Source organism: Nicotiana tomentosiformis, chromosome 10, assembly GCF_000390325.3.
Source record: "Nicotiana tomentosiformis chromosome 10, ASM39032v3, whole genome shotgun sequence".
NCBI classification, from domain to species: domain Eukaryota; kingdom Viridiplantae; phylum Streptophyta; class Magnoliopsida; order Solanales; family Solanaceae; genus Nicotiana; species Nicotiana tomentosiformis.
Window position 1 is genome coordinate 62309526 of NC_090821.1, and position 19934 is coordinate 62329459.

Sequence of the window (19934 nt, forward strand, 5' to 3'; positions counted from 1 at the left end):
AAAACAAATAATTCACAACTATGACCTTTGTGGGTCCCAATAATACTGGCACATAGCCTCAACATAATTTTTAATATGCTTTTCAGCTCAATTTATTTAACACATAAAATCGCATAGAAAATGGCAAGATTATTTAACTACAAAATTCCACAGAAATAATTATGTCATAATTTCTACAGTGCACGCCCACACGCCCGTCACCTAGCATGTGTGCCACCTCCCAACAATTCACATAATACATATATTCAAGCTTCATATCCCCAGCTCCAAGATTAGAAGAATTACTTACCTCGAACAAGCCAAATCCAATGTCGAGCAAGCTAAGCAATGCTCCAGAAATTCTATTCTGCGCGTATAACTTCCAAACGGCTCGAATCTAGTCACAATTAATTTATTTCAGCTCACAAAATTATAGGAATTAATTCCATATCAAAATACTAATATTTTCCAAAAAATCGAAATTACACCCCAAAAATCACCCGTGGGGCCCACGTCTCGAAATCCGATAAAGCTCATAAAATCTGAACCCCCATTCAACCACGAGTCCAACCATACCAAAATTACTCAAATCCGACCACAACTCGGCCTTCAAATCCTCAATTAAAGTCTATGAATGTTTCTACTATTTTCAACCCAAAACACTAATTTGTTGATAAAAACAATAATAGATTCGTGTAATTTAACCAAAACCGAGTTAGAATCACTTATCCCAATCCATATAGTAAAAATTGCCTCAAACATCGCTTCAATCCGAGCTCCATAGCTCCAAATGTGTTAAAATGGCCGAAACCTTAAAATATATCTTTTGTCTAGGCATTTACTCTTCGCGATTGCGAAGCACAAAAATTTTCAGCCCAAAATTTTCCTTTCGCGATCGCGAAGAACAAATTCCCAGCACTTCCAGACAACATCTAGTATAATGGTCATAACTTTTTCTACAAAACTCCAAATTGCAATTGGTTAACTTTCTGAATACTAGACACCAAGGACTATAACTTGCATTTGTTTCTCATCTCTCAATTCCTTACATATTTCTAGATATAAGCTTTCAAAGTTAGCCCTGTGCAATGGAGATTTCCAAACTCTTTCCGGATAGCCTATAGTGTATCTACCATAACATTTTGTACACAACTCCAAATGACAACTGGTTTACATTTCTGAAAACTAGACTTCAACGGCTACAACTTTAATCTTTGGATCCTCTCCAAATTCTTTATAGATTGTGAGATATAAGCTTCCAAAGTCGGATTAGTGCAACATAGATTTCGTTCTACGCGATCGCGAAAGAGCTTCCGTGATCGCGATTCACAAGGTTCCAAACTACTGTTTGCTCTTCGCGAATGCGACCAAATGTTCGCGATCGCGATGCACACCTCTGTAGGCAGAAACCAACAACTAAAAATAGCCTAGAAATGGTCTGAAACCACATTTTGCACAACTATATCTTGTGCCGAAATACATCAAATCAATCCGGAATGACTTCAAATTTTGCACACAAGTCATAAATGACATAACGAAGCTATTCCAATTTTCAAAATCGTATTCCGGCCTCGATATCAAAAAGTCAACCCCCTGGTCAAACTTCCCAAAAATTCAACTTTCGGCATTTCAAGCCTAATTCCACTACGGACCTCCAAATAATTTTCCGGACATGCTTCTATGTCCAAAATCACCATATGGAGCTATTGGAATCATCAGGATTAAATTCTGAGGTAGTTTACACATAAATCGATATCCGGTCATTATTTTAACTTAAGCTTTAAACCTTGGAACTAAGTGTTCCAATTCATTCCAAAACCTCACCGGACCCGAACCAATTACCCCGGCAAGTCACACAACAACTGTAAATCCTAATTTGAGCAGTAAATGGGGAAACAGGTTTGTAATACTCAAAATGACCGATCGGGTCGTTACATTTCTGATGCGCAGAGCTGACTTTGGAAGCTTATATCTCAAAATCTATAAGAAATATGAAAATTATCAAAATATGAAAGTTGTAACCCTTTGTATCTAGTTTTCATAAATTTATTTGGCAGTTGGAGTTGGGTAAAAACGTATGGTTGATACACTACAGGGCTTCTGGGAAGAGTTTTTGGAATAGTTTGGTGTTTTGAGCATAAACATGTAATGATCTAAAGGTCCATTTTTAGTTCTAGAGATCGAAATTTGATTTTGAAACTTCCGAGAGTTTGAGAATGAATTATAGTAATGATCTGGAATGTTTGGCCTAATTTCATCAAGTCGTGATTGGGGTTTTACCGCGAAACATGAGTTAATTATTTATTAACAAGCGAAATTGGTATCGCATTAAACAAATGAGCTCCGAATTGAGTTTCGATTAAATGACTAGGTTTGTACTATTATTTGTGACTCATAGGAACAAGAATCGTCGAATTCCGAGTTCGTATGATGGAGTTAGAGCCTTTTTAGTGAAATATTTAATTGATGGAGCAAGCAGGTTCTGGTGCGGACCTTTAGTGGCGGAAAATGGACTTTTAGTGACGAAAATGGAATCTTAGTGACGGGAAATGGGTTTTTATTGAGCAGTTTCATTTTTTAGCTCATTTCAACATTTTTGGAACTCGAATTTGGGCGAGTTTTGAAAGGATTTCACCAAATTGATTGGGGCAAGTGCTTCTTACTTAGTTTTCATTATATTCATGATTCCATGATTATTTTCATCCTTTATTAGTGAATCAATTGGAAGAAAATGGGATTTTTGCAAAACCTTTCATAAACGAAAATTTAAGATTTGGAGGTCGATTCGTTATCAAAATTTGATAAATTTGGTATGATTTAACTCATATCGGAATGAGTATTCGAATTTCGTAAAAATTCTGTCGGGTTCCGAGAGGCGGGCCCCGCGTTGACTTTTGTTGATATAGTTTATGTGAATTTTTAAGTCTACGTTATATTATCCGAAATTATTTTTGATGAATTTTAATGAAGTTATACAATTAATTTGGATAGATTTGAGCTGTCCGGAGGTCAATTCAAGCAAGAAGACTTTTTTGGAATATCGACCTAATTTCAAAAAGGTAAGTATCTTGCCTAACCTTCAAAAAGATAAGTATCGACCTAAACAAAATCAACAAAAGTCAACGCGGGGCCCGTCCCACGGAATCTGAACACCCATTCCGATGCGAGTTCAAGCATACCAATTTTATCGAATTCCATTAACAACTAGTGTTCTATATCTTAAATTTTTATTTTTGGAAGATTTTACAAAAAAATTAATTTCTTCCATTTAAATACGAATTAAATGATGAATATAATCATGGATTCATGAAATATAAACAATTTAGGATATAGAACACATACCCCAATCAAGCTTGTGAAGAATCCCTCCAGAATCACCCAAATCCGAGCTCCAAAAATTCCAAAACGAAATGCCAAAAATGACCAAGTTCAATCCTTATGTTTCTGCCCAGTTTCGCACCTGCGGACATTTTAGTCGCACTTGCGAGCTTGCTTTTGCGAGAAATTCTCGCTTCTGCAGAAGTGCACTGCCCAGTCAACCATCGCATTTGGGGAAGCTTTTCCGCTTCGGCGGGAATCGCTTCTGCGATGCCTCACACGCACCTGCGATGCCCCTCTGCTTCTACGCCTTCTCTGCCCGCTTCTGCGATCATGCAGATGGGGGATTTTTTTCGCACCTGCGACCACTGCCTAGGCCTTTTCCTTTCGCTTCTGCGACTTAAATCTCGCAACTGCGATTGCGCATCTGAGATCAATTTCATCGCAGATGCGATAACACCACTAGCAGATTTCCAACGGTTCTTTCAAGTCAAATTTTGATCCGTTTAACCATCCGAAACTCGCCCTAGGCCCCCGAGACCTCAACTAATTATACCAACATGTCCCAACATACAATACGAACTTAGTTGAGGCTTCAAACCACGTCAAACAATGCCGAAATTACGAATCGCGCATCGAATTGAATTATAAGGTTTTCAAATCTTCCAACTTCTATATTTTGCGCCGAAATGTATCAAATAAATCCGGAATGACTTCAAATTTTGCACACAAGTCATAATTGACGTAATGGAGATATTCCCATTTTCGGAATCGGATTCCGATCTAGATATCAAAAAGTCAACCCCCCGATCAAACTTTCCAAAAATTCAACTTTCAGTATTTCAAGATTAATTCCACTACGGACCTCCAAATAATTTTACGGACATGCTCCTAAGTTTAAAATCACCATACTGAGCTATTGACATCATCAAAATTCCATTCAGGAGTCGTTTGCTCAAAAGTCAACTCTCCGGTCAACTCTTTCCATTTAAGCTTCTAAATAAGAATTGTTCTTTTATTTAAATTCAGAATCTTCAGTAAATCAAACTCGATCACACCCGCAGGTCATAATACATATTGCGAAGCTTCTCGAGACCTTAAGTCACTGATCGGGCGTAAATTCTTAAAACGACAAGTTGGGTCGTTACATTCTCCACCTCTTAAACAAACGTTCATCCTCGAACGTTCTAAGAATTATTCTGAGGTTACCAAATTGATGATTTTACTTTTACACATAAACTCACGGTTGATTGCACGCTACCGCATTTGATATTAGCCCGACAACACCATCTCATTTGAGATTATTTCTTTTATTCACACTTATAAACCTTTAAGCCAATTCCTTATACTCCAATTAAATTTCAAATTCCCTGCATCAAGACACAGTGTTAGTCTCAACCAGCTGTAGCAAATTGTGCCTACGCACACATCAACCTTCTTGATAGTGTTGAAGTACTTCAAAAAATTTCTGGGGTGTTACATTCTCCCTCGCTTAAGATCATTCGCCCTCAACCACATAACATAACTTATCTCTTCTTTCGCACGTCTTAATCTCCCAAATTTTTCTAACTCCCAAATTTTTTAGATATTTCGGCAGAGTCTCCCTTGTAATTGGGCCTATCCACCTGCCAGAGTAATACCAAAACAACTCCTAACAATACATCCATAATGTATATATCAATAACACCAATCTCAACATTACAAGCCCTATATTATCACAATGATATCAGAACATGAAGCACATCATATGTATGCTCATCACCACATCTCTAGTATTAAAAGTTGTTCATAATTAATTCCATCATCATCAATTAATCTCATATTAACCACCACCTCATTTTGAATTTGAACAACACTGACAACAGAATGTGAGGCATGAAGACCTCATGATTACTTACTCGGATTAATGAGTCACATTTAATGCCAGCTGGGCACTCATCTTATAGGCTAAAACTCAATGTTTACAGCACGAAAATGGCTGAATATGCACAGAAAATATACAAAAATTATCAAATAAGCCTAACAGGCATGACTCCCTTTTAGTACTATAGTACAATTTAAACTTCACACATGGAGAATTTTAAACTCATTAATATTTCACCAGAAAGACCTCGTCCTTATATAACTTCCACCGCAGCTTGTAGCCCAGTTTAAATATTTCATATCATATATAAAATGCGAGGATCTCATCCTCAACTCCGAATCACAAGTATTTTGCACATTGTGCCAACTGAAATTTCAATTTCCTTTCTTTCTTCTTTTCAATATATTTCATAAACAATTTTCACAACACATAATGAACCCTCATACCGGTAGGGCATATAATTCATAACATTGGAATCAATTATTCCAAAACACATCAAACCCACTGTAAAGAATAATAAAAGTTACTTTTGGACTTATAGTCCTCAATGGTGCCCAAAAATAAAAATGACAGACACGGGCTCACATCTTCAAATCTCCCAACTAGGATAAACATATAAGTGGATCACAAAATTACGAAGCTTACCCATAAGTGGAGAATAATAGGAGAACTCACCTCAATATTCATAACCGAATAAAATTTAAAAAAAAATCCTTTTATAATAAAATCGGGATCGTACCTGTAACGACACCATCTGGTGTATTGGCCTCGGCCAAATAATAACGATTATATCAACGGGTCGGGTCTCCACCTCTTAGGCGCCCACTACCCGCATGTCCTACACCTCTAGCTGACTGTGCATATGGAGTATTAACTGGAATAAAACTTGTAGCTTGAGTGCTCTGGTGAAATCCACCCCTCCCAAGTCTGGACAATCTCTCATGATGTGCCTAGCATCACCACACTCATAACAACCCCTCTGCGGGTTCGGCTGCTCATACTGAGTCTTTGCCGGATAACTGGAATAACCATTATAGGAACCCCGTGCCGGTGGTGCATTAAAAGAACTTACTGTAGCACCCCGAGTATTCTGAAATTATATTTGTGACCTCGCTGGTACTGAAATGTAGAATTATTAAGGAAGTGGGAATATCGCAAGTCCCAGCATCATCCCATACCAATCTCAGCTCTTAATCATATACAAATTTCAGAGAACCTTTCAATACCACATAAATACATCTCAGGCCAAAACCGATATAACAAATGACCCCATAATCTGATCGTTGATAGTGGACTCCCCTCACTTGGCGTGAATCCAAAAGGCACATTCTGATGATCCATAATACTAACCATCATCGCTCGTACGAATCCGGTCATAAGACATCTCAAACCATTTATTTGGCGCATATCATCCTCGTGATAGTTAAACTCGCTTCCTCTAGTGCCTTGGTTGCGTACGTACCCTTCACTAAATAGAAATCCCATACGAACTACATAGTCTTTAATACCACCAACTATTTCAGATCTACATCCACCTCGTGACCCTACCACAATTATGATGATTAGGTAATTAATTAAACCTTCTTAATATCATACTTACCAACCAGATGTCAGAACCTGCTGCACCCCAATGTGCACAACTTATTTGGATGACACGTTGTAAAAAAGTAGTTGAGCAACCCTGGCTCTCTTATAACCCCTCTATAGTATCACGAACCAATGGCGCATAGTTGATACCGAGTGCGCAATTTCATACACGAGTGGATGCAAAAGAACATAAGATATATGCTTCAAGCTGAATAAATGTCGCACGATGAGGAATGAAAAAAGTGAAAAACAATTTCCTACTAGCTATGTAGCCTCTTGAAGATAAGTACAGAGTCTCTGTACCGATCCGCAAGACTCTACTAAACTCGTTCGTGACTCGTAGAACCTATGAACCTAGAGCTCTGATACCAACTTGTCACGACCCAAAATCCCACCACAGGCGTCGTCATGGCACCTAGTCTCTAAGACTAGGTAATCTGATTTCAATTATATTTTGAAGCCATTTTGTTTTAAAATTAAATAAGTAATCAAAACTAATAGCGGAACAAATATGAACATACAACCTCCCAAGACTGGTAGTACTGAGTCACGAACTCTAACTGAATACATAAAATATTCACGAGGACCGAATATACAATACTATTTGATTAAAATTTAATAGTAGATTGAAATGAAAAGATTCCAAGGGACTGCGACGACCAAGCATCTCTACCTTGACTCATTACGATACCAACTCTAATTATGTCTGAGTCTGATATCTCCAATACATGAATCTGCACAAAACTGTGCAGAAGTGTAGAATGAGTACACCACAGCAATGCCCAGTAAGTATCAAGACTAACCTCAGTGGAGTAGGGACGAGGTACAGTCAAGACACTCACTAGTGTAATAGCATGTGCAATAACATATACAAAATAATAGGAAACAAATAACAATAACGGCAACAAGAACATTATTAATAACACTCAACAATTTATGAATATAAGTACACCCAATTAAATCAAGTATTTCAAATAAATATCTTTCACATATAATTCTTCCGAATAAATAAATCGCTGTCAAATATAATTTATTCAAATAAATACCTTTCGAATGTAATTCTTTTAAATAAATCTTTTTGAATAAAAATCCTTCTAAATAAATATTTTGAATATAATTCTTTCAATTAAAAAGTCACCACGTGACACTTCATTTCATAATCATACAACTACAGGTCTCAACCCATTTTCATATTTCCATGGCACTTCGTGCCTATAATTAAATCATCATATTTTCCCGGCACCTCGTGCCTTCATTTCATATCACAACTGCACGGATAATTCGCTTGCCAAATATCATTATCAATGCATATAAGATCCACTCGATCAATTTATTTCCGACAAAGTAAGTTTAAATTTTTTAAATCAAGTAAGAAAATCAACAAAGAAATAAATTTATTTTAGAAATTATTTGGGTGAAGAAAATAACATTTCAATTAAAATGAAGCACTTGATAGTTGCTGATTTGGATGTAAAACTTATAAGAACTTAAGCACACAACAATTCCTTTTATTCAAAACAACTTAACCTTGAAAACTAATAAAGACTAGAACCACAAATCCTCAAAGTCTCGTACAAGAGCCAAATCCAACACATTACAACAAGGGATACAAACACATAATAGAATCAAATATTACATCACAAAAGAACACAACAATTTACCTATCACGGAAATACAAATATAACCGAAGACAAGTGCAACCACAGAGAATGTCAACAAATGCACTCCCGAGATACCGTCTCGTAGTCCCAAAAGTAAATATGCAACAACAACAATGCCTCCAGGCCATCACAAGTCATCACGATTCAATCCCTGACATAGCCCACCTTGTCTCGCCACATGTGCAATAGTAAATTAAATTTCCGCTTTATCTCGCCACATGTGCATAATAATGTTCCCACCTTATCTCGCCATATGCGCAAACCCACATACACACACACACACACACATATATATATATATATATATATATATATATCCCGCCTTGTCACGCCGCATATGCATAAATCAATAGTAATAATAGCACGGCAGAAACCTCGTGCAAATACCCGAACATAACTCCCACAATATAATGTGCCAAAATCACATCTAATAAACGGCACCTCAAGTGCTCAGATATTACAACATATCACAGATTGCACATCAAATGCTCAATTATTACAACTTATCACATATTGCACATTAACTGCTCAATTATTATAACTTATCACAAATTGCACATCAAGTGCTCAAATATTACAAATTATCACAGATTGCACATCAAGTGCTCAAATATCACAACTTGCCATAAAAATCAACAATACCTTATTTTCCACAATAAAGAGCTCATGGCTCGACCATAATGTACACGAAAATCTTAACAAATTATCCGGAAGTGAACAACTCAACAAAATAATATTTCACATAAAAATCAATATGGCAATCACACCAAATCATCATGTAAAAACAATTTCAACAAACAAGGATCTAGGCATGACAATTAGAGGATTTAATAAGTGCCAATAATTTCCAATTTAATACATAAGGGCGTCTAAAGATTTTTAATCAATGAAATTTGTACATATAAACCAAGTACGTACTCATCACCTCGCGTACATGGTTTTCAATTATACAATTTGCACATAAAACTCAATGCCTAAGGGAAAATTCTCCCACTCGAGGTTAAGCAAGACACTTACCTTTTTGAAGTTATGTCGGTATTTCAAAATTGCCTTTTTGCTTGAATTGACCTCCTGATAGCTCAAATCTATTCAAATTAATTTCATAACTTCATTAAAATTCATCAGAAATAATTTCGGATTATAATACGTCTACTAAAAATTTTATTCTAAAAAGTCAACAAAAGTCAACGCAGGGCTCGTCCCTCGGAACCCGACAAACTTTTTCATGAAACCCAAACAGCCATTCCGATATGAGATCAACCATACCAATTTTACCTAATTCCAATAACAACTCGACCTCCAAATCTTAAATTTTTGTTTTTGGAAGATTTTACAAAAAATTTGATTTCGTCCATTTAAATCCGAATTAAATGATGAATATAATCATGGATTCAAGAAATATAAACACTTTAGGATACTTACCCCAACCAAGCTTGTGAAGAATCCCTCCAGAATCGCCCAAATCCGAGCTCCACAAATTCCAAAACGAAATGCCAAAAATGACCAAGTTCAATCCGTATGCTTCTGCCCAGTTTCGCACCTTCGGACATTTTAGTCGCACCTGCGAGCTCGCTTTTGCGAGAAAATTCTCGGTTCTGCGGAAATGCACTGCCCAGTCGACCATCGCATTTGCGGAAGCTTTTTCGCTTCTGCAGGAATCGCTTCTGCGATGCCTCACACGCACTTGCGATGCCCCTCCGCTTATGCGCCTTCTCTGCCCGCTTCTGCGATCACGCAGGCGGGGGATTTTTTTCGTACCTGCGACCACTACCTAGGACTTTTCCTTTCATTTCTGTGACTTAAATCTCATATCTGCGATTGCGCATCTGCGATCAATTTCATCGCAGATGCGATGACACTAGTGGCAGATTTCCAACAGTTCCTTCAAGTCAAATTTTGATCCGTTTAACCATCCGAAACCCGCCCGAGGCCCCCGAGATCTCAACTAATTATACCAACATGTCCCAACATACAATACAAACTTAGTCGAGGCTTCAAACCACGTCAAACAATGCCGAAATTATGAATCGCGTATCGAATTGAATTATAAGTTTTTAAATCTTCCAACTTCTATATTTTGCGCCGAAACGTATCAAATCAATCCGTAATGACTTCAAATTTTACACACAAGTCATAATTGATGTAATGGAGCTATTCCCATTTTCGGTATCGGATTCTGACCTCGATATCAAAAAGTCAACCCGCCGGTCAAACTTCCCAAAAACTCAACTTTCGGCATTTCAAGATTAATTCCACTACGAACCTCCAATAATTTTTCGGACACGCTCCTAATTCCAAAATTACCATACAGAGCTATTGACATCATCAAATTCCATTCAGGAGTCGTTTGCTCAAAAGTCAACTCTCCGGTCAACTCTTTCTATTTAAACTTCTAAATAAGAACTGTTCTTTTAATTTAGTTCCAAATCTTTAGTAAATCAAACCCGACCACACCCGCGGGTCATAATATATATTGCGAAGTTGCTCGAGACCTTAAGTTACTGATTGGGCGTAAATTTTTAAAATGACAAGTCGGGTCCTTACAATTACCCCTTAGACATTGAGTCTTATGTGAAAATTGTGTAATTGAAAACCATGTACGCGAAGTGACGAGTACGTACTTGCTTTATATGTGCAAATTATATTAGTTGAATTTCGTAGATGCCCTTATATATTAAATTGGAAAATTGTTGGAACTTAGTAAATTCTTGATTTGTTATACCTCATTCCTTGTTTGTCGAGTTTGTATTTTATATGAAAATTTGGTGTGATTGCCACTTGGATTTTTATGTGAATTTCGTGTGTTTGTTGATTTGATATTTCTGGGAAATAATCAAATTATGGATTTTTCATCTTCAAATTATTAATTCAATAAGTTTAGATTGAGGCGTTTATATATTTATCTAAAATTTGGATCAAATAAGGCATTGTCCTATGCTGAATTATTTTTCCATCCTTGTTGTTTTTGAAATTTTATATACATTGTGTTGAGCCGTGGACTATCTGTTGTGAAATTAATTTTCTTTGTTGTACCTTTGGAAAGGTTGTGGCCTACGGGCAATTTGTAAATACGAGTTGATGATGTGGTGCTGTTGTGATAATATTATGTGTGAATTGTTGTGTGATTCGGGTAACTGTTATGCGATGTATAAGGGTAGCATTCCAATATTTACATTATGCGGGCATAAGGGTGGCATTTCACTGTTGTTATGTATGTTGGGATATTGTCTAGGCGGAGCGATAAGGGAGACTATTAAATGGAGCAATAAAGGTAGCTATATGAGCGATAAGGGTAGCTATTAATATTGTCAGGGCGGAGGAATAAGGGAGGCTATTATAGGAGTGATAAGGGTGGCTATATGAGAGATAAGGATGGATACTATCAGGGATGATTTTCATTTGATGTTGTGATTTTCCTTGTGTTTATTTTTATATCTTGTGCAACTTGTCTTGTTGTTTCGGTAAACTTGATAAGAATCTTATCTATGTTGGAATTGTGAGCATGTGGCTATTACCAGGTGGATTATGTTATATGGGACCGGGTTGCACACCGCAACAGGTATGATTAATATTATATGGGATCGGGTTGCACGCCGCAACAGATATGAAATGTGGGCACGAGGTGCCGGGGAAAATATGATGATTTTTATTATTGGCACGTGAGTTGTCTGTACGATTTTGATAGAAATATGGGCACGGGTGCCCTGAAAATATAAAAGTGGGCTGCGATCCGTCTGACGAAAATATGAAAGTGGGTTGAGACCCGTGTTTTATCATTGAACGATTGCGTCAGGGCACCATGATGGTGTCAGAATATGCTATCAGGTTCAGTGAGTTAGCCCGTCATGCACCTATCTTGGTTCTTCCAGTTAGAGAGCAAGTTCACAGATTCATTAAGGGCTTGATTATGATTTTAAAATATGTATGGCTCGAGAGTTGCAGACTGACATTCCATTTCAGCAAGTAGTAGAGATTGCCAAAATGTTAGAAGGTGTTCAAAGTGAGGAAAAGCAGTCTAAGGAGACCAAAAGGTCTCGGAACTCTGCAGTTATAACTCACCATGGCGGAGGCCCGGGCATTCGGTCAGCCCAATCCACAATTCAGAGTACTCGTAATGCTCCAGTTAATACTTTTAATGCATCACCATCATGAGGTTCTTACAGTGGTTATTTCAGTTAACAGACACAGACTCAGCACGATCGGTCGTGACCTCGGAAGGGTTGTTATGAGTGTGGTGATACTAGGCACATCATGAGAGATTGTCCCAGACTTGGGAGATACGAATTCCATCAAAACACTCAAGCTAAAGGCTTTATTCCAGTTAATACTCCAAGTGCACAGTCAGTTAGGGGTGGAGGACAGGCGGGTAGAGGGCGCCCTAGAGAGGGAGGCCCAACCCGTTGATATAATTGCTATGAATTGGTTGAGGCCGATACACCAGATGTTATCGTTACTAGTACAATCTTGATTTGTTATAAAGGAATATTTTCCTTAATTTGATATGGTTCTATGTATTGAGGCGAGTCCTTCTATCATGATCCACTTATGGGAGAGCTTCGTAATTCTGTAATCTACTTTTGTGTTTACCCCGGTTGGGAGATTCTATGGCGATAACAGTGTCTATCATTCTGTTTTGATCACTATTGAGAGCTATGAGGCTAAAAGTGACCTTTTGTTACTCATTACGGTGAGTTTTGATGTAATTTTGGGATAATTGATTACAATTTTATGAATTATATGCCCTACCGGTATGGGGGTTCATTATATGTTGTGAAATTGTTTCACAAAATTTATCAAAAATAAAATGGAAAATTTTAGTTGGCACAATGTGCAAAGTACTTTTTATTCAGAATTAAGGATGGGATCCTCGCGGTTTAATATGATTTGATATGTTTAACCCGGGCTACATGTAACGACCCGACTTGTCGTTTTAAGAATTAACGTCTCGTTCAGTGACTTAAGGTCTCGACAAGCTTCGCAATATGTACTATGACCCGCGGGTGTGGTCAAGTTTGATTTACAGAAGATTCAGAATTTTATTAAAAGAACAATCCTTATTTAGAAGATTAAATGCAAAGAGTTGACTAGAGAGTCGACTTTTGAGTAAAAGACTCCGGGATGCAATTTTTATGATGTCAATAGCTCCGTAAGATGATTTTGGACTTAGGAGCATGTTCGGAAAATTATTTGGAGGTCTGTAGAGGAATTTGGCTTGAAATGGCGAAAGATGAATTTTTGGAAAATTTGACCGGGGGGTTGACTTTTTTATATCGGGGGCGGAATCTGATTCTGGAAGTTTGAATATATTTGTTATGTCAATTATGACTTGTGTGCAATACTTGAAGTCATTACTGATTGATTTGATGTGTTTCGGCACAAGATATAGAATTTGAAAGTTTAAAGTTCATAGATTTTAATTTGGGGTGCAATTCGTCGTTTTGATGTTGTTTGAGGTGATTTGAGAATTCGACTAAGCTCGTATGATATTTTAGGGCTTGTTGGTATATTTGGTTGAGGTCCCGAGGGGCTTGGGTGCGTTTAGGATGGTTAAAAGATAAAAAATTTGGACTTGAACAGCTCCTGGAATTTTCTGATATCTGATCTTGTTTTCCTTCTACGCGATCGCGTGGATGTGTCTGCGATCGCATAGGCTTAGTTGGGCAGTGGAATTTTTTTCTCTGCGATCCCGTGTGGATATCAGCGATCACGTAGGGTTAATTGGGGGGCTGCTGAGTTTTGTTCTACGCGATCGCGTGAAGAGGGATGCGATCGCATAGCTCTGGGAAGTTGTGACTCGCGAATGCGTAGCTATGGTTGCGATCGCGTAGAGTAATGGAGCAGAAGTGGTGGTTATGCGTTTTCTCTATGCGATCGCGTGAAGAGAGCTGCGATCGCATAGAGCTGGGAACTCTGTGCATCGCGATCACGTGGCATTGTTAGCGATCACGTAGAGTTGAAATTATGCTTCGCAATCACGTGAGGAAGTTCGCAATCGCGTAGAAGAAATCACTGGGCAGAGCGTTTAACTTCTGAAAATGGGACTTCGTCCCATTTTCCATTTTTGACGGATTGGAGCTCGGGAAGAGGCGATTTTCGAGAGATTTTCAGAGAAAACAACGGGGTAAGTGTTCTTAACTCAATATTGGTTAAATTACCTGAATCCATGGTTGTTTGTAACATTTAATCGGTGAATTTAGTTGGAAAAATTGTGAGAACCTTCTTGGTTTAAATTTAAGATTTGGAGGTCGATTTGTTATTGGAATTCGATAAAATTGGTATGGTTGAACTCGTATCGGAATGGGTGTTCGAATTTCATGAAAATAATGTCGGGTTCAGAGAGGCGAGCCCCGCGCTGACTTTTGTTGACTTTTTGGAATAAATTTTTAAGTCGACATATTATTATCCGGAATTATTTCCGATGAATTTTAAAGAAGTTGTACAATTAATTTGGATAGATTTGAGCTGTCCGGAGGTCAATTAAAGCAAGAAGGTTATTTTGGAATATCGGCCTAACTTCAAAAAGGTAAGTGTCTTGCTTAACCTCGAGTGGGGGAATTACCCCTTAGGCATCGAGTCTTATGTGCCATATGTGAAATGTGAAAAGCCGTGTACGCGAGGTGACGAGTACGTACTCAGGTTTATATGTACAAAATTCATTTAGATAAAGTCTTAGGCATATTGTGCAGTAAATTGGATAATTGTTGGCATATATTTAATCATCCATTTGTATTGCCTAAATCTTTGTTGTTGAATCTGTTGTTATATGACAATTTGATGTGATTGTTACTTGATTATTTATGTAACTTCATGAATTTGTTTGTTTGATAATTATTGGAATTTAATTTTATTATGGATTTTCCCTTTGCAAATAATTAATTAAATGAGCTTAAGAAGAGGTGTTTATATAATTATTGAGAATTTGGATTAATGAAGGCTTTGCTTTATGCTGAGTAATTTCTATCTTTGTTGATTGTTTTTGGGGTGTTGTACACATTGTGTGGAAGAATTATATGTGAAAGACATTTATTTGAAGGATTTGATTTAATTGGGTGTAATTGTAATTATTAATTTTTGAGCGATATTAATGGTGTTCTTATTGTCTGATGTGCATATCACTAGTTGTTTTATGTTGCCCTTATTGTTATTTGTTTCATATTATTTTGTATATTATGTTGCACATGCTATTAGACTAGTGAGTGTCTTGACTGTACCTCATCTCTACTCCACTGAGGTTAGTCTTGATACTTACTGGGTACCGACCGTAGTGTACGCATACTACACTTCTGCACATTTTTGTGCAGAGCCAGGTATTGGAGGTATCGGACTTGAGAAGAGTTAAAGCGGGATCGTAAGGATTCAAGGTAGAGTTTCTTGGTCGTCCCAGTCCCTTTGAGTCTTCTCATTTCATTGTACTGTTAATTTTAATCAAACAATATTGTATATTCGGTCCTCGTGATCATATCATGTATTCAATTAGAGTTCGTGACTCAGTATTACCAGTCAAGGGAGGTTGTATATTCATATTTGTTCCGCAGTTAGTTTTGATTACTTATTTAATTCAAAAACAAATGACTTCAAAAATGTAATTGAAATCGGCTTACCTAGTCTTAGAGACTATGTGCCATCACGACGCATATGGTGGGATTTTGGGTCATGACAAGTTGGTGTCAACGCTCTAGGTTCATAGGTTCTATGAGTCAGGAACGACTCTAGTAGAGTCTTGTGAATCGGTACGGAGACGTCTGTACTTATCTTCGAGAGGCTACAGAACTGTTAGGAAATTTCCACTTCTTTCATTCATGTCGTGCGGATTTGTTGATTGTAGAATTTGAGCCTTTGTATCTCTATTCTCTCACAGATGGTGAGGTCACGTGCTACTGGGTTAGCTGAGCAGGCATCCGCACATACTGCTAGGGCTTCAAGAGGCCGAAGTCGAGGTAGAGGCCGAGGAAGGGCACGTGCCGTGGCTAGAGCACATGTCAGAACAACAGTGGAGGAGCCACTAGTAGCTCCAGTTGGGGGACAGGTACCAGAAGCACATGTTGTTACCCCCCGGACTTCAAGAGACTTTGGCACAGTTCCTGAGTATGTTTGGTAGATTAACCCAGGCGGGATTGATCTCTGTTGCACCAAATATTCCGCAGATTGGGGGAGTAGCTTCGACTCCTACCATAACTCCAGAGTAGCAAGTTCACATTAGTCAGGTTCCGGGTGTAGTACCGGTACAACCTGTTATTCCGGTTCGGCCTGAGGTCAGTCCAGAGGCATCAGAAGAGGAACAAAAGTGACTTGAAAGGTTTAAGAGGTATAGTCTACCTACTTTCAGTGGTACATCTACATAAGATGCCCAAGGATTTCTAGAAAATTTTCACCGTATTCTCCGCAATATGGGTTTTGTGGAAGTGAGCGGAGTTGCCTTTACTACATTTCAATTGTCAAGCGCAGCGTATCGGTGGTGGCAAATCTATGAAGAAGGTAGACCATCCGATGCAACACCACCAACTTGGACTCAATTTTCAGAAATGTTCTTGAAAGAGTTTGTTCCCTAGACTCTACGAGATGCGTGGCGCACAGAGTTTGAACGGTTGCATCAGGGCACTATGACAGTGTCAGAATATGTTATCAGTTTCATTGAGATAACCCGTCATGCACCTATCTTGGTTCCTACAATCAGAGAGCGGGTCCGCATATTCATTGAGGGGCTCGAATATGATATTAAAATATGCATGGCTCGAGAATTACAAACTGATACTCCATTTCAACAAGTAGTGGAGATTGCGAGAAAGATTGAGGGTGTTTTAGGCGAGGAAAGGGAGTCTAAGGAGGCCAAAAGGTTTCGAATATCTGGTGGGTTCAGTGGATTTTACTCTTTAACTAGGACCCATTATAGTAGAGGCTCGAGCAGTCGGCCAGCTCAGTCCGCACATCAGATTACTCGGAATGCTCTAGTAAGTTCATACGATGTACCACCGGCACGGGATTCCTATAATGGTTATTCCAGTTATCCGGCACAGACTCATTACAAGCAACTGCAACCTCAGAGGGGTTGTTATGAATGTGGTGATACTAGGCACATCATGAAAGATTGTCCCAGACTTGGGAGGGGTGGATTTCATCATAGCACTCAAGCTACAAGCTTTATTCCAATTAATACTTCACGTACACAGTCAGTTAGAGATGGAGGACAGGCACGTAGAGGGCGCCTAAGAGGTGGAGGCCCGACCCGTTGATATGATCGCTATGATTTGGCTGAGGCCGATACACCAGATGGTGTCGTACAAGTACGATCCTGATTCTGTTATAAAAGGATATTTTCCTTTAATTTGATTTGGTTCTAAATATTGAGGTGAGTCCTCCTATTATGCTCCGCTTATGGGTGAGTTTCATAATTTTTGTGACCCCCTTATATGTGTATCCCTGTTGGGAGATTTGAATATGTGAGCCTGTGTCTGTCATTTTATTTTTGTACACCATTGAGGGCTATAAGTCCAAAAGTAATTTTTATTATTTATTACAGTGGGTTTAATGTGTTTTGGAATAATTGATTCTAATTTTTATGAATTATATGCTCTACCGGTATGAGGGTTCATTATGGGTTGTGAAAACTGTTTATGAAATATATTGAAAATAAGAAAGAAAGGAAATTGAAATTTCAGTTGGCACAATGTGCAGAATATTTGTGATACAGAGTTGACGACGAGATCCTCACATTTATTTTTATGATGTGAAATATTTAAACTGGGATACAAGCCACGGTGGAAGTTATATAAGGATGGGGTCCTTGTGGTGAAATATTTATGAGTTTAAAATTTTCCTTTTGTGAAATTTAATTTGTACAATAATATTAATAGGGAGTCATGCCTGTTAGGCTTATTTGATAATTCTTGTATATTTACTGTTCATATTCAGCCATTTTCGTGCTGTAAACATTGAGTTTTAGCCTACGAGGCGAGTGCCCAGGTGGCATTAAATGTGACTCGTTAAGTCGAGTAAATAGTTATGAGGTCTTCATGCCTCACATTCTATCATCAGTGTTGTGAAAATTTAAAATGAGGTGTTGGTTAATATGAGATTAATTGATGACGCTGGAATTAATTATGAACAACTTTTAAGTCCATGGATGTGGTGATGAGCATACATATGATGTACTTCATGTTCTGATATCATTATGATAATGCAGTGCTTGTAATGCTGAGATTAGTGTTATTGACGTATACATTGTGGTGCCTTGTTGGGTTGTGGATGTGTTGTTAGGAGTCGTTTTGTTGTTACTCTGGCAGGTGGATATGCCCAATTACAGGGAGACTCTGCCAAAAATTTCTGAAAAATTTGGGGGTTAGTGAAAATTTGGGGGATTGAGACGTGCAAAAGAAGAGACAAAATATATTATGTGTTTGAGGGCGAATGATCCTAAGCGGGGAAGAATGAAACACCCCAGAAAAAATTTTAAGTACTTCAACACTAACAAGAAACTTGATATGTGCGTAGGCACGAGTTGCTATGGCCAGTTGAGACTAATATCATGCATTGTTGTGAAAATCAAGCCTTTTAAAGATGTTGGGAGTGTAAGAAATTGGTCTTAAAGTTTACAAATATGGATAAAAGAAATAATCTCAAATGAGATGGTGTTGTCGGGCTTATCTCAAATGCGGTAACGTGGGATCAACCGCGAGTATATGTGTAAAAGTAAAAATCATCAATTTGGTAACCTCGGAATAATTTTTAGCACGTTCGAGGACGAACGTTTGTTTAAGAGGTGGAGAATGTAACAGCCCGACTTGTTATTTTAAGAATTAATGCCCCGTTCAGTGACTTAAGGTATTGAGTAGCTTCACAATATTTATTATGACCCGCGGGTGTAGTCGAGTTTGATTTAGTGAAGATTCGGAATTTAATTAAAAGAACAATCCTTATTTAGAAGCTTAAATGGAAAGAGTTGACCGGAGAGTTGAATTTTGAGTAAACAACTCTGGAATGGAATTTTGATGATGTCAATAGCTCCGTATGGTAATTTTGGACTTAGGAGCTTGTCCGGAAAATTATTTGGAGGTCTGTAGATGGCGAAAGATGAATTTTTGAAAAGTTTGACCGGGGGGTTGACTTTTTGATATCAGGGCCGGAATCTGATTCTGGAGATTTGAATAGCTTCGTTATATATATTATGACTTGTGTGCAAAATTTGAAGTCATTCCGGATTGATTTGATGTGTTTCGGCACAAGATATAGAATTTGAAGGTTCAAAGTTCATAGATTTTGATTTGGGGTGCGATTCATCGTTTTGATGTGGTTTGGGGTGATTTAAGAATTCGACTAAGCTCATATGATATTTTAGGACTTGTTAGTATATTTGGTTGAGGTCCTGAGGGGATCGGGTGAGTTTCGGATGGTTAACGGATCAAATATTTGGACTTGAACAGCTGCTGGAATTTTCTGATATCTGATCCTGTTTTCCTTCTACGCGATCGCGTGGATGTGTCTGTGATTGCGTAGGCTTAGTTGGGCAGTGGAATTTTATTCTCTGTGAT